Here is a 24,703-nt window from a genome sequence, read left to right on the forward strand (position 1 = left end):
GCAAAAGCCCTGTTGGACGTTCGGCTTCCGAAAAGTTCGCAAACCAGAACAGTAACTTCTGGGTTTGTGACGTTCGGGAGCCAAAACGTTCGGGAACTAAGTTGTTCGCAAACCAAGGTACGACTACTGTATGTTGATGCCACAAATAATCATGACCATGTGTTTTATTTATTTAATATGTGAAATTTATATACTGTCCTTCATAACAAAATGTTCCCGTGGTGAACCTGTTGTTTATGTTGAGTAGAGGAAGCATCCTTCATGATTTCTAAAATTGGTACCCACCTGTCATCTCTTCTGAAGAGCACACAAGAAAGATTGCTCATGTGATAAATGTTTTAGGATCTATTTTTCTAAAAAAGCACCGGCTGGAGGGTTAGGGGGGGGCAGCGTCTTGAAATTACACTTCCAACATGAAGATACCTTAAATAACGTGTTGGAATTTACATTTTACCTCCGCTTTATTGAAAAGTTGCCCGTAGATCTCACCAATCTCATGCAGCCCTGAAACTAGCAGAGTCTCATGGTGCAACCCTCTGCATGCTTGCTCAGAATTAAGTAGCCGTTTGCTCAGTTTGGGTGTGCTCCAGGTTAAATGACAAGGACAACTCCCAAGAGGTACAGCTCCCCAAAATAATTTGAGCTATCCCATTCACTACTTCATCTTTCAGCTGTAGTATTATCATGGTCCCGTTTTACATAGATGAAATCCTTGCTGCCCTAATAACAGTCTTTGCCAGCCCTTTGCTCCCCCAAAGTAGAAGTGTGCTAAAGATTGCATTCTCAGTCTGTTAGACAGACTCTGGGTTTCACTGCCAACATTTTCTAGGCCTGCCTAATTTGTGACCCATCAAGTTGATTGCAGCCAAGTAACCTTTTATAGTCGCCTGCCAGATTCTTGACGACTCCCCCATTTTGCAGTTCCAGGCAGGCAGAAGAAGCAGGAATTTATTGAGCCACTTAGTGCATGCTGCTATTGGTGGTTGGCGAGTTGTGTTTAACTTGGCGGGTCACAGGTTTGCAGGGCCTGCTGTGTACCCAGGCAGAACTGGGAGTCCTGAAAACTGCAGCAGACATATTGAATCACCCCCAGTGGTCTTTCCAGCCCAAACCTGTAAAAAAATGAGCCTGATGCTGCTTTAAAATATTGAGCAGCAAAGCAAGTTTAATTGAGAGAGGTGGGTGCAATCTCTTGAATTTTTATTTTATTTATTAAATTTGTATACCTCCCTTCATCCGAAAATCTCAGGGTGGTTCACAGCATGAAAATACAAAATGAAAACACGAAATACATAATGAGAACAAGAACAAACCAATCCGATAAGCCCCCACATGCCACAAACACATTAAAAAAAATAGAATGTTAATCAGCCAAAGGCCTGGTTGAACAGAAATGTTTTTGCCTGGTGCCTAAAAGTATATAATGAAGGTGCCAGCCGAACCTCCCTGGGGAGAGCAGTGCACAAATGGGGAGCCACTACAGAAAAAACCCATTTTCATGTTGTCACCCTCTGGACCTCTCATGGAGGAGGAACATGAAGAAGGGTTTCGGAAGATGATCTTAGGTAGATTCTTATGGAGAAAGTTGATCCTGAGCTGTTTAAGGACTTACAGGTGAAGGCTAGCACTCTGAATCGGGCCAGGAAACTAATTTGCAGCTAGTACAGTCAGGCCAGGATTGGTGTAATATATGCAAACTATCTTGCCCTGGTGAAAAACTTGGGCACCGAATTCTGCACCAGCTGAAGTTTCCGAAACGTCTTCAGGGGCAGAGGCAAAGTGCCTTAATTTAAATACTTTTAATTAAAAGGAAAGCTCATCAAAACCTTATGCCCTGTCTTGGCTTTGGCACATTATATTGTGAGCTACAGTGCCACTATTCTAACTTCCATTGGTATAATACAAACATTTGTTAATCTTTCCTGGTCTGAGTCCCTCCCCACCCCTTGTCCAGTCATCCATTTGTAACTAGCATAAATCAGCCCAGGCAAGTCTGTCACTGAAAAATATTGTTTTCTGGTTTTGAATCAGGGCAGAGGACCACAGGCCTGGGAGCCATACGTGGCCCTCCAGACCTTGAGATACTCTGTACGCCACATCGACCCCCGGCCTTGCTCCATGTCCTCCTTGTGTGGTTTTTGCCTGGTTGGAATGTGTCCTTGAACTGTGATAATACCCCTTAATTGTGTGGATGGAGAGGTGTGGAATGGCTAGAAATGCAGCCCACTGTACAAAGGTGAAAGCCACATCTTTTTGTTTCCAGCCACAACCATCACTTGATATATAGCCCCCAGAAGGTGGCTCATGAAACATCCCTTGTGGTGGAAAATGTTCCCTACCCCTGCTTGGAAATGTAAATCAAATGGCAATTCCTCATAGTGACTTTTCCTCACTCAGCCAGTATGTGTGAAAACAAGCTCCTTTCTAGATCCACAGATTGCAGCCAGAACTGTTCCAAGGGTATCAGAAGCTGGAGTGATGTGGCATTTCCAAATGTCTAAATGTACAATGCCATCATCAGGAAAGCTGCTTGCCTTGGAGATGGTTGGTTGCTCTAAATCAGGGTTTCCCAAACTTGGGTCTCCTGCTGTTTTTTTTTGGACTACAATTCCCATCATCCCTGACTACTACTCCTGCTAGCTAGGGATGGTGATAGGTGTTGTAGTCCAACAACAGTGGAAGACCCAAGTTTGGGAAACCCTGCTTTAAATGACTGACAGCATCAACCTATACATGTTTGCTCAGAATGAAGTTCCTATTGTGAAGTTGGTCCTGTTTAGTTTGTATAAAAAGGGTGGGGAAACCTCTGGTCTGGGAGCCAAATGTGGCCCTCTAGTTGTCTCAATCTGACTTTTGGAACACTCCCCAGACTACACCACTCACTGGCCCTTCTTGGTTCTTTGAGTGTTTTTACTTGGCTGGAATGTGCTTTTGACCTCTGAAGATACCTCTTGTTCATCTGCATGAAGGATAGAGAGGGGTGTGTGAGTGTGAAACCAGCCTACTGTATGAGGGTAAGCATTAAATTCTTTGCCCTGCCCACTTTAGCCTCTGGCGCTACCAACCAATGGCAAGTGGGCCTCAGGCTGAAAAAGATTCCCCCCACCCCTGGTGTACAGAATTTAACAAGATACTCCAGCAACCAATAAAAACAAACTGAATTGCAATCCTATGCCCATTTACTGGAAGCAAACGCTACTGAACTCAGGATGCACTTTTGAGTAAACACACACCGGGCTGTGGTGCATAAATTGCAGAGGCTGCTTTTCGTTTGTTTCGAGAAGTGCCAAATACAAGTAAAGATTACACCCGTTCATAGATTTCTTTTTCAACAACAGCAGGTATTTCAAAAGGTTATTTAGAATATCGACTTGAAACATAGGACTCTTCGAAAACAAAACAAGAGGGGAGGGGGAAAGGAGCATATTCTCTTTTTTAACAGATGGAAGATCTAAACTGTCAAACCATTTGCTGTTTATCCCAAGTACACGTGCTTAGGCCTCTCAGCTACATTCAGCCCTCTAAGTGACAGGTCACTTAGGTGACTAGGAAGAGGTCATGTTGTGCAACTTCCGCTTTTTGTTGAGATGCAAATGAATTCACCTCACTAGCTGATTAGAATTATGCCATTACCAGGGAAGTGTAAATAGATGACGAATTCCTGTCTGGGCTTGCATAGCCTCAGAACATCCTAATATCACTGAAGAATATGATCTTGGGACTAAGCTGGCACCAGTCTCCCAAGTTTAAATGCTGAGTAAGTACAATACATACTATTTTCTTGAATTATTATTTCATGATACTGCAAGCATATTCAAAAGATGGATGCTTTAAGGGTAAAGGTGAGGTTAATTGCACCAAAGTAAGGAGGTCGTCATTGGCTACTGTGCTGCCATACCAATATCTGATTAATTCATCAATTCAGTCAGTGCAGTCCAGTTTGTAAGCATGTGGGAAACATGGAGTGCAGAAGCCTTAGGTTGTTCATTGCAGCTAAATCACAGTGTTTGAAGTCACTACCTTTCACCTCTGATCTTCCATTTTTAAGATGGATTAAGATGGGGCAGGGAGATATCCTAGGAAAAAAGAAATGGGATTAAAAATACATATAATAAACATATAATATAATAATAAACATTTAGTTCTCTTGATTTGAGGTGGTTCACTATTATTCCTATTCCTCAGGGAGGTTGTCATTGAGAAAATACAACTTTCACAATGGCTGAAGTGGGTCTTTAACACACTCACCTCATCTGGACCATATTGTCTGAATTGTGTTTTCCTTTGCAAATTGTAATTCCTTGAGAAAGTTGTCTGTCTTGGTTTTCTGCAGCTTCTTTTCCTAGTTGCATTGGAAAATATCCCATTAAAAAAAAAAAGCTGTTATGGGATGAGTAACATAAGCCATACTCTAGACTTGAATTTTTGTGCTGGATGAACTACTATTACAGAACCATCTGCACAGGCTTCTTAGTACAGTACTGCACTGAAGCACTCTGGAGGCTACTGCCTGATGTTTGATTTCCCAGCACTGAGAAATACTTTCAGCATTCATTTTGAAGCCTACATGTGTAAACTGTCCAGGACTAGAAACATTTCCACTTTTAAAAATATAGGAGACTAACATCCCTACTAAAAGCTCTGTCATATGGTCTACTTAGGGTTTTCAGGTACTTCGCTCCCAACTGTATATCAGATGGGGGCAAGGCATGCAGTGCTGATGAAGTGGGTAGGAAGATTCATGTTGGAGAAGGTGATGCTCTGGGTAGACTGGTCCTAAGCTGTTTAAAGCTTTACAAGTAATAACTGTTAAGGACATCCAGAGGGGCAGCCATGTGAATCTGTCTAAGAGTCCTGTGGCCTTGAACATCTGCACTGACACTTTGAACAGCCATGACTTTCCACAAAGAATCCTAAGAAGTATTGTTTGTTCAGGGTGCTGAGAATTGTTAAGAGACCCTTAGTCCCCTCACAACACTACAATTTCCAGAGAACTCTGTAAACTTCAGCTCTCTCTTTGTTAGGAGAACGGGGGTCTTCTAGCAAGGAAGTCACCACATGATTATAATGTTTCCTCCCCCCCATTCCATACAAATACCAGATACAGCGTAAAGGAGCTGTTGCCTCTAGTTTTGCTGAATAAACAAATATGACTTCTTGAAGAAAGCAAAGCATGGATAATATGCTGAATGAACTTTTAGCAGATTTGACTAGCAACAACCCTCTCCCTTTTTCAAGGGCCTCTTTCCTGAGCAGGCATTTAACACTCGAGCCAAATTATATGACTGTTTTGTGATATGGATAAATCTGTGCTAAGGACACCAAACTGGTTTCCTTAATGCTTCAGCCAGAATTTTAATGCCCTGGCTGTCCAAAGGTGAAAGGCTAATGAGGAGAAAGGAATTCTTGGATGGGAACAGGACATTTGGGCCCAACAAACCTGCCCTTTTCATATTTATTACAACACACCTCTTTGCATTGTTAGTATATCCTCTGACCTTGTCTTCCTACATAAACACGTGTCGCGACCTCCTTACATTCTTAGTAGTTTTTCTCAGGGAGCGCCTTAATGCATGTGAAGGTGCAAATCAATATTCCTTGCTGGATTTGTAGTTTATTTTTACATGTCTGCTTTTTGTGTGCTGCTTTCTAAGTCATTAGTATGATGCATGCTCTCTGCCTCCGACTTTCCCTAGTTCCTAGTCCTCGTAGGTAGAAAATCAGTGCTCCAGTTTTTGTCTCTTAGGAGCTCCTTGTTCAACCTTCTCCAGTGCTGGCCATGGCTGATGGGAATTGCAGTCCAAAACAGCTAAAGGGCAACCAGGTTGACAAAGCCTGGCCTTGTTAGTGGAATGTAATCATTTCGTAGACCTGAGCTTCCAAACTCCCAAGTCTCTGCAATTCAAATATCTAATTGGGGAATGAATGACTATTACCTCTGGTGGAGAGCTGCTACCTCTGTCACCATTGTGTCAGGGATTCTTGGTCCCTCATTCTCGCTTGTCTACACCACAAGTACCTGTGTCTGCGTTTCTTCAGTCTTTGAGCTGCCACCAGTTCTCTCTCAGAATGCTTTTAAGCCACCTAGTAACGTGCTTGGATGTGAGACAGTTTTATTAAGGGGACTTCATATACAAAAGGGAAATCTGATACCTATCTGGGCTGGGGTGGGGGGGCCTTAAGATGCTAGTTGGCAGTTTCCACAGACTCCAGAGCCACCGCTTCTAACGCTAGCCTCTAAATGGCTTTAACCTCAAGCCAATCTCTGCAGTACTTCACCCCAGCCAATGTACTTCCATATCTCTCTCCAACCAACTCCCAATTGCCTACCCACTTCACTCTGTTGATCTCCAACTGTCTGTCCCTAACATTTAACTGTCAACTAGGGTTGCTACCCCTCCCTAGAAAAACGGGAGCATCCCTTTTTGGGACTAAAGTGTCTCCTGTCCCATTTGTACTTCAAATGGGACACTTTCCCATCCATATTTGAGTTCCTCCTCCTCCAAACTGCGCGGGCAGAGGGTGGATTTGGCAGAGAGAGAGACAACGTTTGCATTGGCCGGGCAGAGGGTGGGTCTGGCTCATTGGTTGGCATCGCCTGCTCCCCTCCCTCCAGCTCACTGGACTCAGTGTCCTCGCCATTACTGTAATATCCTCCTCCCCTCCAGGAGCAGCCCCTCCCTTCCTTGACACTATCCGGCATGAGAGGGAGGCAGCCGGCTCAAAATGGCAGCTGCGTTGCCATTGGTGCAACTGATGAGGAGAAGGGGAGAAGGGAGAAAGAGCAGCCTCCTTACCCTTCCTCACCCCCTCCTTTCTTCACACACACTGGTGTTCCTCCTCAGCGGCTGCTGGTAGAGCATGATGTGGCCCCCTCTGCCACTTAGCCTCCTCTGCCATCCCAACCTAACCTCTCTTCCCTCCTCCTCGCTCAATTGTTTCTTACCACCAGCATGGGTGAGAGGTTGGAGCTGTGGCTCAAGTCTATCTACCACTGGCCCCTGCACTGCCACTATAAATTAAACCCAACAAAGCATAATATTTAACATGATTTAAAGTAAAAATTGGGGAGAACCCTGTCTTTATCATCAAAGGGGAAAGGGTGGGGACGGGGACAGGAGGTGTCCACACAGGGATGAGTTGAATATCATGACGATACGACAGCAAGAAGAGATTTGGCTGCACATTGAGTGGGATTATTTTGCCACAAACAGTCTGGTTGTGGACATCTCTGCAGACCATTCGATTCAATGGGGGCTCCTGCTATTGATGCAGATGGAGAGGCCTGAAAAAGCTTTGTGTGCAGAATACTGCATGTTCTCAGCATCCACGGATAAAAACAATTAGGATTCTCTCTTGGATATCTTGCAGCCTTTAATGTATAACACAGTGGACTCAACAACAGTCTCTTACATAATTAAAAAGCTGAGGAATGTACTCCTTTGGGTGCCACCATACTAGCTATTTTTCTATTCCAGGAAGAGGCTGTTGTGGTGGTTTACAGCACATCCCAGGTGGAGACGCTGGGTTGCACTGGATGTTCTACAGAAGTGCACAATAGGGTGTGCAAGTGGATTGTGCTTCCTCCGGCTGTGTTTCCCACATAATAATTTGAAGACAAATGCGGGGGTGAGGAGAAAGCACAACGTCTGTAAATAAAAAAGAGCTTATGCATTTTCCCCATATATGTTCTCTCAAAATACTGGTAAGATGAACTGTGCTCAGTCATGTTTCCTGTCCTCCTATCTATTTAGAACATCCACAGACCATTATTAAGGCTGCAGTCATATGCACACTTATGCTCCATTGGACATGGTAGGACTGACTTATTTCTGAACAGACATGCATAGTCCTGCGCTGGGTGGTTCTAGTTCTGGGTTTTGGCACTGGGGCATGCATCTCTTCAAAGAGGGACTCATTTCCGTTGGAAAGGCCCTTGAGATGTTTACACAAAAGACTACTTTCTCCACTTCCTTTCTTTACTGGCAGGTTGGCTGTGAAGTAGGCCCACTTGTAAATAGAGACCTTCCCATCTGTTTGCAGATTGAGGCCCTTCTTGCTGGTGGATCATCTCAAGTGGAGGCTCCAAGCTTCTTCAGAAGAAGCTTCTGGCCCAGTCACTTTCATCCTTAAACACGAGAAGGATACAAGTAACCCTGAGGCTGTTCTTGGTATGGGAACAGCAGCACAAAAGTCTGGAGCAGCACAAAAGTCTGCTAGGAAAGAGAGATGCTGTTCAGTTGGCCCACTAAAAGCTGTGCCTGGTGTGAATAAGAACATCATGTGTTTTGTACAATTATAACGGTGTATCTCTCTATGTAGTGTTACCCATTCTGTCTCTCCAAGATCTCAACAGTCCAAGCAGGTGTGCTGCAGAGAGGATAATTTATGTAGTCTGCATTTTAAACATGACCAGTCCCTTGTGGAAAACTTGCACAGGTAAAGATTTTTCCATGTGGCCTGCATCCTGTGTAGCAAGCCTTGGCAGCAGGAACTAAATTCTTTCAAAGAAGGAAATGCCAATTGTTTAGGGCCAATTTAAAATTCCTTTCATATTGTGTCAGCCAAGCACTTCTGTCTTGTCTGGGCCTCTTAGTCTTCTTTATTGGCTTGCATCTGCGTTGTCCTTGATAAATGCCTTTCGATGGCTTACTTTTGTCCCTGATTTCAATCTCTGTCCCTTCCTGTTTTGATCTCCCTACCCTCAGCAATGGAGGAAAAGGCCCTTTGTTTGACCAGGTCTGAGCCTCAGCCATGGACTGGTGCTTATTCCCAATGCTGATGCTTGCATTTTGACATAGATTTGGATCTCACATATTTATAATGGGCATTAAACTACAGATGCTGGGAGTCTGTAATTGCGATACCCTCAGCAGCTCTTGGTATCTTACCTTGATATTCTAATCTCTGTCTTTTGCATAGATTAGAAAGGAGGCCCCTAACCTGACTGGCTGCAATGTACCTACTAAGATAGGAAGATGGTTATCAGTTCATTAGGCTCTTGTTATCCATACCTGCCATTTAGGCTCTTATCAAATGCTGTTTGAGGAAAGTCTAATCATACCTATCAACCCACAACATTATCCACTGGAACAACTTTTACCTCCCTTCCGCACCCCAGGGGGGTGGGGGGTGGGGAACAATGCAAAGCACTAGCCAGAGGATTTCATCTTGTAAATCCAGGTTGGCTGGCTGGAACCCAGGTTGCTCAAGAGTAGTCTGTTGCAAGGTCAGACCTGGAGACTAGCAGAAAAAGAGCTACTCTTCACATGCTGCCATAAAACCTGACATTGCTCCGGTGTTGCTGCCTGATAAGCGAGTCGAAATGCTTAGCATCTGGGTGCCAATATGTTTCCTACACGGCAGCCTGCCTGACAAAAGTTAAACGGCAGCGCTGGGATTAAAGTAGGCAAAAGGTTTGTGGCAGAAGTATTTAGTAGCCAAAATCTTATCCCTCTAATGGCAATATAAGAAGATGCTTACTCTGGGGCTCTGTGAGGTAAGCAGGGCACAATTGTATACATCCTTTGCTTCTAAAAGGAATATAAAATCTCCTTGGTGTAGAATTAAGAACTGTTGGGGTTCTCTGGAAGACAGAAGCTGTGCTACAAGGCTTCACCCCTAAGAAGCCTGTTGCAGTTCACTGAGAGAGTTCTGCAATGAAGGAGATAAATATTCCACGCTCAGATTTCTATGGTAATCATGGCATTCTAGACTACATGTGGCTTGAAATTCAGGGATGTAGTTGAACAGGGAGCACCCTAATAATTTCATACCCCCCATGACTATGTGAGCCCCAGTATCATATACATTAAGGTTCAGCTAAAACACAGGATATACTGATTCAGAACCAGTGCACTCCTTTTTAGTGATTCTTGACAGCTTCAGGACTAAAAAACAAAATGCTCCAAAAGTGGTCCATTGCTAGAACGATTGCCTCTAGCTATCTAGATCTTAATTGGGCAGGAAGGAAACAGAGGAAAAACGTGGTGAAATAAGTAGCAACAGAGAGGTTAAACTCTAGCTATGAGCATTTCTGGGTATCCACGAAAGCAGTAGGATTAAGGGTAAACGGAATACAGCTAAGAAAATGGACTCAAGTAAAATGACAGTGTAGGGCAGAGCTTTTCAAATTGTCGCGACATGTTAGCGAGTAGGCTGCAGCGTGTAGGTGTGGTCTTTTCGCTCCTCCCGGGGCTGGAAAGGGGTTAGTTTAACCTCTGGTTAAACTGAATTACTGTGTCGCGAAATGGTGCAAGTCTAAAAAGTGTGTCACCAACATAAAAAAGATTGGAAAGCTTTGGTGTAAGGGGGGGGGTAGGCAAAAGCTGCTCTTCACCTCAGACACTGGCGTCACAAAGGGTAGATTTGCACCCCTCTCATTTGTGACTCTAGTCTCTGGCCCCAGTGGTGTCTTCACATGCATGTGTTTCCCCATGCTAGAGACTGGTTTTCATTTAATCTTATTTTTCTTTGTGGGGGCAGGGTTAAGTGCTTCACTAGGGGATTATTGCTGTGGGGGCAAAACCTTCCTACTACCCTTGACATTGGGCAGCAACCAGTTAATACAGTGGTACCTCGAGTTACATACACTTCAGGTTACATATGCTTCAGGTTACAGACTCCGCTAACCCAGAAATATTACCTCGGGTTAAGAACTTTGCTTCAGGATGAGAACAGAAATCATGCAGTAGTGGTGCAGCGGCAGCAGGAGGCCCCATTAGCTAAGGTGGTGCTTCAGGTTAAGAACAGTTTCAGGTTAAGAACGGACCTCCAGAACGAATTAAATTCTTAACCCGAGGTACCACTGTACAGGGACTGAGAAGGGGCTCCTCTCTTTTGATGACAGCTTCAGGGTAATGGAGGAAGTGCAATGTGTTTCCAATACCCCTTCCCCCAAAACAACAACAACACCATCCCAGGAATGAATTTGGAAAAAAGAGGCGGAGGCCATGAGAACCATTGGTTTCCTTCTCCATTCTGCCCTGAAGAACACAGCTGGTGTATGGGTAAAAGTTCCTTGCCTCCTCCCTAGGGTCTTGTGCCTGTGTAAAAGGGGGCAGGTTCATGTTTAGAGAAGCAGACCTGCTTCTGCTCTGACTGAAGCAATGCCTTGATGGATTGGAGTAAGGGAATGTGGTTGAGCAAAGGCTTGGCACTCCTCATCTGTCACCCTCCCATTACTTTTGATGGTTTTTCTTTTCTTTTTTCCTTTTGCTAGTGTTAACTGACAGAAACATTTCCAGTTCATTGGAAAACTTAAGATTCTAGAAATTTTGCTTAAAAACCCTCAGCAAGCTGTGTTTGAAAGGAGAATTTCTATTTCCAAATGCACACTCACCCAAACAGTGTTGTCCATTCGGATTTCTTGCCAAACAACACACGCTGTACCTTGAGGTTTTTGTTTCGTTTTTTCTTTTAAAAAGCATAGAACACTGTCTAAAGCAAACATTGCAGGATAGCTATGATCATATTTCTTGACATTCTTCTTGTGTGCATAAACACGGGCTCTATGCTGGCTTTCGAATGTGCTTCCACTAGTCGAAAATGACATGTACAGATGCTAGGTTGGCACAAGGCTCGAAACCAAACTGGTAGAGTTCGGGAACGCTGAGCCAGACCAAAATATGAGGTCGAGGAAGCTGCTCTTATAATAATAGTGGTTATCTGTTTAATGTGTGATCTGGTGGCGACTGGATGTTGACCATAAGCAATTATGCATGCTCTAAAAACTGGCTGCAGAAAAAACCAGAGCTTCTGTAGGCCAGGAAGACAACTCAGACTGTGAGAAAGGGCAGCTCTATTTCCTCTTAAACTAATTGGTCCTTTGATTTGATTTCACCAGTTTTAAAAAGGCACAATTTCACTGCCATCAAGAATGCTGCTGAATTTAAGAACACCTTCTTAGATTGCTGAATCTAAGAGTGCAAAGCATTTCGATTAGATTGGTTCTTGAGGGAATTGATGCAAACAGTAATGCTCCTGCAGAGGTCCCATTGACTTCAGTGGGGCATATGCAGGAGAACTTCCTGATGGCGGATTGTGCATTAGCATTTTTTTAGTTGAGGGAAACTTAGGAGGGGTTGTATGTTGATCACTTAAAGACTGCAATCTCAAGTGATAGCTCACCTATGTGAATGAGACATGAAAGCTACAATGCAGGGGAAATATTCATAATGACTCACATCTCCTGAAACCCAGCATTTTTCAATTGTGGAATATATGTTCACACATTCAGCTGCCAGTCATCAAGTGTAACAAAATTAAGTGATGTATGTATGAACCTTCTCTTTGTTTGCCAGTGAGGAGTGTGGGTGCTTGAACACCTCACATTTTTAAAAATAACAATAATATCGAGTTCATTTTTTGATTCATAAAGCCATGCTAACGTTGCAACTTAGAGACACATTTCATCCTGAGTTATTTTAAAATTTATTTTTAAGTTACCTCTGACCATGATCCAGCTGAAGTTCAGGCCCCTTCAAGCCTAGCATGGAACTTTTTAGTCAGAGTAAAATGTGATTAAATTTGCTGGATTGTGGTCTATTTGTTATTGCAGTCTGCATGTATGAAGCCTGTTAGTTAAATAAATTGCAAAAACGTTATACTTCAATTTCAAGGTCTAGAAACAAGTGATCTAGAAGCTACAGTTTTCTTATTATCTTAATACATGAAGGATTGCAGCAAAGAACTGACTTGTTTTGCCTCTTTGAAAAACCATGAGAACTGTTCATGGTTTGTTTTGCACACGAGCAGAGTAGGGATTTGGATGTGGTTACTTACACATTATCTTATGTATATAAGGCAGGAAGGGCTGATCGAGAGGAGCACCACTGCAGACTTGATCTCCCAGCAACGGTCTCCCTACCACATATCTGAATGGTGAGAGCGCAGGATAGATGGTGGAGAGATCAGGGCAGTTTATGGGCACCAGAATGGCACTGCCAGTGTGCCTGAACTGCCCCAACCTCGCTGTTGCCCTGCTCAGCCCCTCCTCTTGTCCTGGTAGGCAACAGTGATGTCACTGCGGGGGTACACTTTGGTCTTTCAAATTTCAGTGGTGCCCTGTATGAGGCCAAAATTCAGCACCCCCCACTTTTGCCTTCCATTCTGCATGCGTTCTATATCATAGTTATGGTGCCATGTGGCACGGCCCCCTCAGCTCAGCACCCAGTATGGGGAGACTGGTTCTGCTGCCCTAAATTTGCTTTGGTCATGGCTAGGATGCCAAGTTCACAGTCCACTCTTTTGGCTGCTCCTGATATTTGGTGAAACTGCACCACACACACACACACACACACACACACACACACACACACAAAATCAAGACATCCGCTATTCTAAATAAATAGGTTGGCCTTATAAAGAAACTGAGTTTGAAACATTCCTTTCGGAACAAATAGGAAATTAAAGCAAAGTTACTTCAAGTGTGGGTAATGGATATTCCTAACCCTCTGGAAAATGGATATTCCCTAACGATCCTTATTCAAAATCATTAAGGATTTGAAAAACATAATTAATGGCTTTAAAGAAGGATAGTTAGGAGATACCCGTTTTCCAGAGGGCTAGAAACTTATAAAGAAAAAACATCCACACCTACAGTAACTTTGCTAGAAATTGTTTGTTTGTTTTGGAAACCTTCTTGAATGATTTATCCTCACAATCTCGTCTTGAAATTAACAGTTTCATATTTCTTTTTTTAATAGAAAAGTACTTAAAATAATTGTGTTCAACCAGTAGTGCACAATTTCGAACCCTCCAAGCTGAGCACAGCCAAATAGGGCAGCTTATTGAGGTCTTGCTGCTGTGACTGCAAAAGTGGAGATGTATGTGTCACCTGGCAGATCCCAATAAATGGCTGGTGGGAAGCATAAATGAAACTGGCAGATATATAGACATGTTAGCTTTTCTCATAACAGCATTGTGACATATGTCCTAATAGGTGAACAGTGAAGCACAAGTCGGAGGTGCCCTTGAAGATGTAGGACTGGTGCAGATCTCTTTAAGAAAGGACTAGGAAACCTCCAGCTCATGGCTCAACTCTGGCCCCTCAGGGGTCCCAGTTTGGTCTGCCAGGCTATTCCTGGCAAACCACACTTACCTGTTTGTCCCACCCCTGGTGCCATATGTGAGATTAGGACTCAGGGGTCAGCAAACTTTTTCAACAGGGGGCCAGTCCACTGTCCCTCAGACCTTTTTCTTTTCTTTTGAAAAGAAAAATGAACGAATTCCTATGCTCCACAGATAACCCAGAGATGCATTTTAAATAAAAGGACACATTCTATTCATGTAAAAACATGCTGATTCCCTGACCATTGGTGGGCCAGATTTAGAAGGCGATTGGGCTGGATCCGGCCCCCGGGCCTTAGTTTGCCTACCCATAGATTGGGTGTAGGACAGATATGGATGTAGCTTCAAAGGAACCTCCAAGTGAGCTCTTGATTGTTCCTTTGCTGAAGCAAGAGGTGCTCCTGCATCGCAAAAAAGTTTGCACTGAAACTCCTACTAAAATGTATTACTGTGAACTGCCCTGTGTTCCTCGGATGAAGGTTAGTATATGAATGTAAGAAATAACAATAAAATATTAAATAATAATTTAAATGTGGTAAGCTGCAGTTGGGGACCCCAGACCGCAGAGCAGGCAGGGTTGGTGAATCAGTGGCCCCTCAAGTGTTACTGGACTATGATCTCCGTCATCCCTGATCATTGACATGTTGTCTGATTGGAGTAAGAGAGACAACATGGAGCTCTCTTAGAATCATAGAGCTGGAAAGGACCCTGAGAGTCATCTAAGTCCAACTCCCTGCAATGTAGGAATCATTTGCCCAACGTGGGGCTCGACCCCATGATCTTGAGATTGAGAGTTGGGACACAGGTCCTCCAGCCCTGTCCTAAGGCAAGCTCAGGTCATATCTGGGCCTTAATTTTTTCTAGCAGAATGGAAGGTTGAGCGCTGGTTCAGCTTTGCCTCTGGCCTGCCACAGTTATGCCTCTAGTGAGGCACAATTGCTGCAGGTGAGGGTGAGAAGCAAGCCTCAGACAGATTTATGTCCGTCCTCCCAGTCTAAAGATGGGTCTCTGTGGTTGTTATAGCCGCCATCATCATATATTATTTCAGAGGTTTGGGCTAGGTGGTCTTCATAGTCCCTTCCGACTCTACAATTCTACGGTTCTGTTCTGTTAATGATGCAGTTACTGTGATCCCCTCAGTTTCATCCTATTAAACACAGAGAGTGACATGTGTCTTAGGTAATGTCCGCATTAAGTCCCTAATTTTAACCTGAGGGGCAGAATTTTACTTTTAAAAATGGACTTGGTAGGGGCAGAGAGACTCTCCCGGATCAATTTATAATAAAACGCCGATATTCTATTTCTTTTTGAATGGCAGCATTTTAGCGCAATGTGAAAAGCGCACTTCATTCACTCCCTTGGCTGTTTATGTATTTATGCCAAATCGGTGGTAGCATCGCGCATAAGGATCTATCATATTAGAGAAGGAGAAAATGACTATTATAATACTTTCTGCTCTCGGTTTCCTCTACAGTAATGCCCTTACACCTTTTCCTTTTTCAGGCTTTCTGTAGCATCCTAAACAGAAAGATATTGAAGGGAGCTGTTGCTGCTTTGATCCTTATGCTTGTTGTCAAAGCGCTTGGGAATGAAGAGACTGTTGGCTACAATTGACTGTGACAATTAGGAGATGATCAGAGCCCTAGAGTGGAGCACTTAAAGGGTAATTTACATGTCAGTTTGTCGAATAATAAAAAAAAGATATTCAGCTAAGATTCCCCCCCTCCTCCTCTCCCCCACTCAGTGCCTTGTAAACTGCAATTTGTGCTCTGGTAAAGGGGGGAGGGAAAAAAAACCCTGGCAGAGGAGTTAGGATAGCCATTTCCATTTGAAAAGAGGCAATCATAAGGCCACTGCTGAGCCTATTGTCCACTAAAAATGCTGATTTGCAGTCAGGGAGTGAAAGAGTGGAACCATCACTACAGAGAACCTCGTACAAGGTAACTCCCTCCCTTATTCTGGTGCCTTTTAAAATGTTGTTTAAAGGGGTTTGCTGTGCCTTAAACCCCCCATTTACTAGCATTATAACTGGGTAACTGGGCCTGAATGGCCTTTATCGTATAACAGCAATGGCAAAAATAGTAACAACAGCAATGTCAGCATTTGAAGGGAGGGAAGTGGAAAAGAGCAAGATTATCAACCAGGCTGGTTGAGATCCTGGCTGCAGCTGCTATCTCTTCCATCTGATCCTCCCTGCCCTTCTCCTGCCTTTTGTATGATGCCACCACATCAAAACCCAGGTGACTTAAGTTGTCCTGTTTTCAACATGCGCTCCCAGTTGGTCTACAAGCCTTTCTTTATATCCAGAAACTCCTGGTCTGCAGCTAAGCCGGTGATGGAGGCCAGGCCCCCTTTGCTGCTCTGCTTGAGAGTCTGCTATTCCCCAAGTAGTGTTGTGATCACTTCAACAGGACATGTCTGCTGTAAAGGTAAAGGACCCCTGGACAGTTAAGTCCAATCAAAGGTGACTATGGGGTTGTGGCGCTCATCTCACTTCAGGCCGAGGTAGCTGGTGTTTGTCTGCAGACAGCTTTCCGGGTCATGTGGCCAGCATGACTAAACTGCTTCTGGTGCAACGGGACACTGTGATGAGTGCCAGAGTGCATGGAAACACTGTTTACCTTCGTGCCACAGTGGTACTTATTTATCTACTCCCACTGGTTTGCTTTTGAACTGCTAGCTTGGCAGGAACTGGGACAGAGCAACGGGAGCTTACCCTGTTGCATGGATTGGAACTGCCAACCTTCTGATCAGCAAGCCCAAGAGGATCAGTGGTTTAGACCACAGTGCCACCCGCTCCCACTGTACCCGTACTTACCGACTGCAACACATGCTGCCTGCCCTAGCAGCTTGAGAGAGGCTGAGGTGGAGAGTTTTTGGTGGGGTCTTCCAGTTTGTCTTGCTTTGCCTTGAAACCTAGCAGTCAACGTCTATTTTTAAAATTTATTTTATTTGCTTTTTAAAAAAAGCTTTTGGAAAGAAATAGCCTGAACCTCTGAAGTTGCCTCATGCTGTTTCAGTTTAAGTCAGTTTTGTCCGCAGGAACTGGTTGGGGTTTCTGACCAAAGCCTTTCCCTGCAGATGCCGGAAATTGAACCTGGGAAGACATTGCAAACTCCTCCCTTCTCCATCTGATTTTGAAGGGCTTCTTTCAGGGGCCCTCATGACCCAGTTTTTCAAATGGGGGGGGGATGCTGCACTCACACATGCTGAGGGACAAAATACCGGTAAATGCAGAACAGGGTCCTTGGTACATGCAGGGACATTGTTTTGTTTGCAGTGATCTACCCCTCCCTGTATATGGATTGGATACTGCTTCAATGGTGCACTGGGACTGCAGCGAAAGTAAATAGCATGTCAGAATGGAGAGTTAGGCTAAAGGGAAACAAGCAAACAGGGGGTGGGAGCAGGAGCGGGGAGAGAGAGACATTACATATGTGGCATGTGTCCTCCAAGCACTATCCCTCTTCAGATCCTTTACTTGGCAAAGCAGAACGACACCTTGCAATGTAAAGAGCCATAGGGTTGTTGTTGTTGGGGGGCAGCGGAGAAAGAATTTGCTGTGGAGAATGCCCCCTTACAGTTTAAAGGAGTGGGGGGTGGGGTGGGGGAGAAGAGAACAATCAGCCCCAGCTGCACATCCTCCAGGCCCAATTCGTTGCTCCCCATAGGAAATCCATCGCACACCATCTGCTCAAGCGAAGGCACTTGAGCATAGAAGACTACTCTGCCTTCCCCAAAGCCATCTCCACGAAGGCAGGTTTCCCAGCCCCAGAGAGAAGATCTGTAGTCAAAGACATAGAGTCTGCTGGAACAGGGATGGGAAGAAGCCCATTTGAACCCATGTTCAAATATCACCCAGGTGCTGTAGCATGCTGTTTACAACAGGGTATGCACCTAAATATGACTCCCAGTGCACAATCTAGGGTGGGTGCCCTCCTAACGCAACCTGGGGCAGGCCCTTGTCCTCATGCTTCCCGCACAATCCAGAAATTGGCAGGAAGCCAAAACGGGGTGGGGTGATAGAATTGTAGAGTTGGGAGGGACCACAGGGGTCATCTAGTCCAACCCCTTGCAATGCAGGATATTTTGCCCAACGTGGGGCTCGAACTCACGACTCTGAAATTAAGAGTCTCATGCTCTTACCGGCTGAGTGGCATGTGGGAAGGTGAGGTGAGCAAACATCTCTAAGGAGAGATTTCCGCAAACTGGGGTAGGAGGGAGTCTCTTGCTGCTACCAAACACAACTCAGAAATGGATGTATTGCCCGTTCCAGAAGATCTTAACAATCAGGTCGGTTCATGTAGTAGCAAACAGTCCTTCAGGCACCTTGTCCCACGGCTGTTTAGAGCTTTAAAAATACACATCATGAATATTTTGCTGCCCATTGTAGTATATACAATATGTTACTTTCAGATTTCTCTCCTTCACCGCCCCTCCTGTGTTTTAACTTTCTGAATGCCCATGTGTCCCGTCCCCCCCACTTCTCTGATGTGTCCTGCCAGTAAGAAAAATAAAAGGATGCATAAAGAATCAGCAGGCACATTAAGAACAAACAATATAATGAAGCAGGGAGCATGGGATAGCTTTTGGCTTAACCAGTATCTGCAGAATCAAGGCAGAGCAAATGTGTATCAAAAATCAGCCACAGTAGGAGGTATCCGTCTCCCAGGTAATGGCTAAATGACAAGCAGATGAGCCGCCATCATATTGATTTAAGCATTTTGTTCCAGCCAGTCACAATTAACTTTGATTTGTTTTTACTTTCCTCTTACAGGTTTGCATTTAAAGCACTCTGAGAGCACTAATTGTATAAAATTTTACTCACTGCACATTCTCTTTCTGAAGAGGCAATGAATGAATGAAGAGGAATTTATTTGAGATTCTAAAGCAGGGGATTCTCAGAGCACTTTTCACTCTGCGTGAAATTGGTACGGAAGGTGAGCGGCAAGGTAGACTGAAATACCTTGGGGAAAGAGGAGAAAAAGGCTAGAGTATCTAAGAGCCATCCGTCTTCAGGATAAGCACATTGGTCCTTGATCCTGATATCGTTAGCCATGTGCTTAAAGCTGCATTGAAATGAGTGGAACTTATATTATTATTATCATCCTTAATCAATTATATAGCAGCTAACACTTTCTAAGTACTATAAGACAGCCCTGTCCCTATTACAATCTAATTGAAAGGAAATGATTTTTTTTTTAAAAAAAATATATTATTTTTAAAGCAGGAATAGTTCTCTTTTAGTGGAACCAGCCCATGAAAAATCACTGCCTCTGTTCTGCAGTGGTGCACAGGGGCAATTACCCCCAGACACAACATTGTTAAGGGGCACAACATTTCAACACCCAGTGCTGCCTCAATACAGCAGCGCTCTTCTGCCACCGGGCTCTGTTGAAAATGGTTTCTCCATGAGAACCAGGAAGAAACTTATCTAGACAACGGAACAACTCTTTTTCTCTCTGTGACTGTGATCTCCTTGGTGCCGTGGAAGCCGTTAGGCAGTTGAATGCACCCTCCCTTCATTTCCCTCCCACCCAACCCCCCCCCTCCATGCAGCCCCGGGTGCTGGCAACCCACGCTATGCCACTCGTGTTCAGTCCTTAATGTGAATTGATAATAGGGGGGTTTAGGGTCTACACACACTAGCCCCAGCTAATTAGTACCAGGATCTGCAAAAGCAGTTACCAGGTGGCTGCCACAGAGCTCTTTCTGGTGACCAAGACACCAGGATATCTCTCAGAAAGTGAGAGATCTTCTCTTCCCCCAATGTCTTTGTACATGCTGAGAATTAGGAGGGGAAGAGGTGGCTCACTTTATGCTGGATGGAAGAGGAACTCCATGCCTCTCTTGAGGTCTCTGACACACATTAAAGAACTTGTGGAAGGCATGAGCCTAACTTCACATCCAGCCTCGGAAACTCTCAAGAGCACTAAGAATATATCTTGTCGCTACTGAGTATTTCCAAATCCTAGTGTGGTACACAAACTGACTCACTCCTTGAATCCCTATGCCAGCTGACTTGCAGAAGGAACTGGGCCAGTGGCAACCACAAATAATGCCCATCAGTGTCAGTCAAAAGTTGTGGTCCCCCTGAACTTGTCCCATGGAACTTCGGCATGACTCACATTCTCTGGGATGTAGCAATTCTTTAGGAAATTCATACCAAATGTGTTTGCTTTAGGAATCTTCACATACTGTACATTTGCTCCAGTAACTTAACTTTTCAGAAATAGCCGTAGGCAAAAATTACTGTCTATGGCAGTGTGAGTTTTCAGGTGACAGCCAGTTCAGGGTGGATGGAGAAGGCAATGAGTTGAACGCATGATGTATGGGGGTAACCAGCGAAGTCTCCCCCCTCCCAGTGTTTCCTTTGCAGGGACCAGCAAGGTTTTTTTTTTTTTTTGTAGGGGATTGGTACGCATAACTACTCATTTTTAATACTGTATTGTAAAATTGCTATAACCTGCCCTGGAATATTAATGGTAAGAGAAATAAATAAGTAAAGAACACAGCAAGTGATAATTGGAGTGCCAAAACCACCACCTTAATGGCTGAAGTACTGGACGCAAATCAAACCTATAACTTAAACGTTTGGGAGAGTATCACAGTATGAGTACTAAATAACCGCAGCAACACTAATTATGAGGACAGTACATATGTTTTGCAGTGCTGAAAGCGTACGCCTTGGTCAATTTCTTCCCCAGCGATAGCTTTGTACCAACGTTTTTGTGTCCATATAAGTAACAGGGAATGATAAGTTAGAACAGCGGAGAAATATATAAAATATAGTAGGGGAGTGGGGAACATTGGTGCTGGTTTGCTTGGTGAATAAATCTCATCTTTTGATTACTGTAATCCCAACCCATTTTTTAAAAGTCAGATATGTTCAACCAATTTCCAATATTTTCCAGTTGTGAAAGCTGGGGATTTGATACTCTAAAAAGAAAATAAAACAATGAGATTCCACTGCCCAACAATGTAAACCGAGCCTGCAAGAGACAGCATGGTTGTTTTCCTTGATGTGATAACATCCACGTGGATTCCCAAATTTTCTGGCTACAACTTAAAATATAGAGCAGCAAGGTTGTACAGAAGGTGTTGGAAATGGACTCCACAGATTCACAAGACACAGTCTCTTCTGTGTACTTGTTCCGTCTCCCACTGGTTCTTTCCTACTGTTGACATTAACACCCCTTCCTCCATTTATTCCTTTCTATAATGAATTCCCTTTTATAATCTAGGGCCTCCTAGATCCACTTTTATAATACCTCCATCCCCAGTGTTTCCTTTTTGGTGACCGGCAAGAATAGTCTCATTGCATTTATTAATGTTCCATTTAATGTGTCTCTCAGGGCCGTCTTAAACATATCCAGTGCCGTGGTGCAAAGATCCCTCCGGCGCTCTGCCCCCCCCCATGCTGTTTCCCGGAGTTGTTGACCTTTTCCCAAGCCTCTGCGGGGATCGCTCTCCTCCCGCAGAGGCTTGGGAAGGAACCTGCATGCCCGCCAGCCATATAGTTGGTGGGGCACAGCTTCTATCCTAAGCCTCTGCAGGGATCACCCGCCCCACGTGGAGGCTTGGGAGGCAAGCTGCACGCCCACCAGCCATATGGTTGATGGGGTGCAGCTGGTGGGCATGCAGGGAAAGGGAAGGCTGCTGGCAAAGCCGCACAGCTCCCCCACTTGCGAGGGTGCCCCTGAGAGGCCGGTGCCCTGGCGCAACGCACCACTAAGCCCGATGGGAAAGATGGCTCTGGCGTCTCTATTTTCCTCCTCCCCCCACTCTACCTTGCTATACAGATTCCTTCCTAAATTGAAGATGGCATTTCAATAGAGAAAAGCCTGGACCTCAGTAGTGAGGTTGGGAGATGTTTGATTTAAACAGATTACGAAGCAGCTCTAAGCTGCTTAAGACTTAGGAAGCAGGGGAGAGAGAAACTTAGCAGAAAGTCTAACATCCCATTCTCCATCATCCACAATTTCTCCTTAAAATTGAATCTGAAGCAAAACTTCAGAAACTCCTCCAATCCTCTAACCAGTTTCCAGCTGGGACTGGCAGCAGAAGAACCTCGATTGGAAATGGCAGAGCCCTGTGAGGAAAGTCTGTTCTTGTTAGACTTCCAACAGGGACTAGAAGTTGGAGAACTAAACATCTTAGCACACAACCTGTTCTTGTGAGATTTCCACCCTGATAAAGCAGGCTTGGATCCAACTCCTCATATACTGTAAGAGAGGTAGCGGGGGCTGCAATTCTATTCAGGTCTGTGGAGCTGGAGATATTTACAGTAGACTTTCCGTTTTAAAAGTTTTAGGCAAATCATAGCATTTCGGCTGGAATGGGGAATTGAAAAAGGCATTTTTAACCATTTCACTCCTGCGTATCCCTTACCAAGCCTCATGGTCATCCTCACCTGAAGCACTGTAGCACGTATGGCACAAAACGACCCATTTTGATTTCACAGAAGGGACGAATGAAGATCTCCACCAGGAATTCTGATGGTGAAATGGGAACATGCTACACCACCCTGCCGCCACAGCTGCCACAGCCGCCCTTACCTGGGTTGCAAAGATGCAGTGGATTCTAGCAAAATCTCATTGGAATCTCACGAGGTCTCACTGGAAACTAGCACTGGTGGTGGCAGAGGCAGCAGGGTCACATGGGGTTTTACCACCCCGAGGCGGTTGCTTTACCTCACCTCATGCATGGGTTGGCCCTGATTGTAGCACCAGGGGATTCTCTTTTGGACTGGGACCATACAGGCATTGCCAAACCTATTCTGAAAATGATGTTTCCCTTTTGTGTGTGTGGGATAGGAAGCATGATGCCGTTATTTCCACCCTGTTCCAGTTTGCCCTGCCAAACGTGATGTGCTGTCCCTGAGTTAATTATGTATGTATTTATCTTGTTTATTCCCACAACAGTGTTGCTGTCTTCCATTTGTAGGGAAGCAGAACTGGGTTTTAGAGACAGTGTATTTTTTCGAGAAAAGCATTCCAAATACTTTCCAGCTTGAAACGCAACTTGTCAATCCGTTGGACCATAAGGATGCACCACTCTAGAGACAAAGGTGCGTTCAAGCACACACAGCACCCCTGATCCCACTGAAATGTCTCCAAGGGTTGCTGGTGAACCCATAGCTCAGCTGGCACCACGTGGAGCCATTTGTATTTCACCCATCACAATTGTGCAAATCGCCATGGTCAGGTATACAGTTCATACCCAGAGGCCCCAATTCATACAAACAGACCTGTACTCAGTCCCAGCTGACTTATAGGGCTGCCAAATGTGAGAAGTGGGCCAAAGAGTTCTGTGGTATCTTAAAGGATAGCTAGTTTGTAATGGTGTAAAGTTTTCATATGCAGGAGCCTACATCATTAGAGAAGGTGGGAGGTGTGGATTGAGGCACAATGGAGGGAAAACAGGCTTAGGAAGGTTTATTGTGTGTTCTGCAGAATGTGTATTAAAGCAAATGCTTGGGCTTTGTTGCACAGATCTAATAGCAGGCTTACACCAGATGAAATCTGGCCCCTTATAGCTCTTTTGTAGCTAATTATTAATTTGTTCAGTGCTGTAAGTGAAAAGAAAAATATGTTCTTAATTAAGGAGCCTGGGAAAATGTAACATGTTTTAGTTGCATTTGTCATTTAGCTGACAAACAAACAAACAACAATTAAACTTTACACTTAGTCATCTGTGAACTATGCATATGAGAAACTTAATTCAGGATTTAATTTTTTTTTGCCATATTAAAAAAAAAAGCTATCGCAGAAGATTATTTTTTGTTTATTAATGAATTCTTATTCTAAAATGAGATACAATGCTATTGGAGAAGTTATGGCCCATATTGTTAAAAGATGTGTTAATTGCACAAATGCCCATATGCTAAGTCACTTCAAAGGTACAAAAATTGGCCTCAGTTTTTTGTTTCAACAGTCCCCAGCATGGAAAGATTACGTCCTTTGGCTTGGAAGCAACCCACCACAATGCGACTGCCAAAGCCCTCCAATGAAGTAGAGTCACCATTATTCTAGCACTGAGTGAGCTATGCTCAATTTATGCTCCACACATGTTAGTGTGCATGAAAGAGAGGATTAGTCTAGTAAAGTCCAACCTTTTGTCAAGAGTGCCACTAGTCAAATCTCAAATATAACAAAGTGTGCACTATAGTACATGCAGATTTCCTCTCAATGTTTTGCTTCTGCTCTATTGAGAAGACTGCAGTGTGGTGCTATTAGAACTTCTGGGTCCTGCATAAGGGATGCCACAAATTCTCTCTTCATCTTCAACTTGTGGTTTGTTGTTGTTGTTTAGTCATTTAGTCGTGTCCGACTCTTCATGACCCCATGGACCAGAGCATGCCAGGCACTCCTGTCTTCCACTGCCTCCCGCAGTTTGGTCATACTCATGTTGGTTTGCCACCCATGATCTAGCACTATGTTCATTTAGTATCTGTGAACATGGTATGTTTGGTCTGGCACAGAATTTGGTTGACTAAGAAGATCAGTTTTCCTTTTAAGCGATGCAAGCTTTATCCATGCAGCATCTTCAGCAGGACTTCAGCCATTCTGCACAGACTTTTGTCCCTTCACAGTTTTCATACCAGCCTTGCACGCTCTAACTCTCTCTTTTT

At 44.2% G+C, this 24,703-nt stretch overlaps 2 long non-coding RNA genes across 3 annotated transcripts in view; one reads left to right on the forward strand and one right to left on the reverse strand.

Annotated features, from left to right (window-relative positions):
• LOC309380251 overlaps nt 1–24,703 on the forward strand; it is a 123,275-nt gene that overhangs the window by 5,784 nt on the left and 92,788 nt on the right. The window lies entirely within an intron of this gene.
• LOC309380385 lies at nt 1,330–23,728 on the reverse strand. Of its 2 annotated transcripts, none has more exons than XR_014172900.1 (3): nt 22,629–23,728; nt 4,249–4,342; nt 1,330–4,076 (listed from the first exon to the last, which is right to left on the reverse strand). It is a non-coding gene; the product is annotated as an uncharacterized lncRNA (long non-coding RNA). The 2 variants fall into 2 exon arrangements; XR_014172901.1 differs by lacking the exon at nt 22,629–23,728 and adding an exon at nt 5,937–6,424.

The sequence above is a fragment of the Podarcis melisellensis genome (assembly GCF_964234715.1).
Source record: "Podarcis melisellensis genome assembly, chromosome: 1".
NCBI lineage: Eukaryota > Metazoa > Chordata > Lepidosauria > Squamata > Lacertidae > Podarcis > Podarcis melisellensis.